The following is a 1,675-nucleotide window of genomic DNA, read 5'->3' on the forward strand; positions in this document are numbered from 1 at the left end:
GCTTGTTAATACACCATGGCTCCACGATTCAGGTGGTAAACTGACAACAAACGAGGCCTTGAACTGTTGAGGAGCCCAAATGCTAAAACAAGATCCTGTGATTAATGAGAAGATAGAATAACTGGGGCAGTGTCCAACCAGCACACCAGACTCAATGTAAGCCACAAATTACAAGATAAATTAGGAGAACAATGAGTCGCCTGGACTGGATCTCAACGTCACTGCATCTGACAGAAGAGCCAAAGTATTTGGGGCTTTGGATGCTGATGGTAATGAAAACAAACAGCTTCAAAATAAATTGGAGACACAACTAAAAACTTTAACATTGAACAATAACTTGGCTACATTTGCACTTTTCTTCTGTGGTACAAACTGTTGTTACTGAGATCCAACACAGTATGCTTATCATTTTTATGCTTACTGTGATCTTTGTCACTGATCAATGTGAACTGGGTCTTTTTTCATTTGTCCTCACTGGTTGTTTTTCTCGCTCACATGTGAGTTTTTCCAGTCACGAGGTTAACTGATGATCCCTGGGACCAGCGGAAGACTCAGCATAGCTTCCAGATTTCTGTACTTTTGTATTCAAGAGTAATACAATCCCTGTGCCTCACTTTCTGTGTCTGCTTTTTGTTGTATAATAGGATCATACATATTGTATTATATAACAAAGTAGCTCAAGGCGACTGTGCGCCACATGACCAGATTTCTCCTGATGAAGCCACAGACTGCAGCTTGGAAGCAGGTGTGGATCACCCATCTGATCTTTGTGATTTAACCTGAAGCCAGTGGTTTTGTCTCAAGGCAGCAGCAAAATTGAGATAAATAAAAATCAAATGATGTCAATAGAGTTTAAATGTATGCCTGTTCCCCACAGACAACAGCTGAATCTTGAGACTATCTAAAACAGGGATAACAAATTAATTTTACACGATGGGTCACATGTAGCCTTTAAGTGAGCTGGACCAGTGACACTTTGCTTTCTGTCACTGTATAAACGTTTAACTGCACATTGAATTCATGACATATCTTAACTGAGGTTTCAACTGTGTGTCTTGTTTTATTTTATATGATAAAGGACTGCTGCTGCAGCAAATGACTGAAACTTGTCAACATGACTCTATGAGCAAAAGTCTGCCTGCCTCTATGCCCACATAGAGGTAGTTCAACTCCATATGAATAGACTGGTTCTTATATAGCACCTTTCTAACTGAGTACTCACAGCACTTTACACAAATTGCCTCATTCACCCATTCATACACTGTTCATGCACTCTTTTTCTATGCTTCTCCTACACAAATGCTTTCTATCACATTCATACAAGCAGCTTGGGGTTAGTATCTTGCCCAAGGATATTTTTCACACAGGCTAAAGCAACCTTCCAAATTAGTAGGTGACCTGCTCTACCTCCTGAGCCACAGCCACCCCAAGTAAGCATTACAGTAACAAAACAAGCATTTTAATACTGAAACTTTTGACAAAGAATACTTCTAAAAGCGACTACAGCTTTTCATATTGTACACGTTTCTGCCTATATTTAGAAGAGTTATCCTACTACTTAGTGTTATAATAATAATAATAATAATAAATTATGACAGTAGGTGACGATATGCTTCGTTAATATTTGAAACTAGAGAAGAAGAAGAACTTCCGGGAGGGATGCGGGATTGTCCAA

Source organism: Perissodus microlepis, chromosome 7, assembly GCF_051167445.1.
Source record: "Perissodus microlepis isolate ML-2025 ecotype Zambia chromosome 7, ASM5116744v1, whole genome shotgun sequence".
Lineage (NCBI taxonomy): Eukaryota > Metazoa > Chordata > Actinopteri > Cichliformes > Cichlidae > Perissodus > Perissodus microlepis.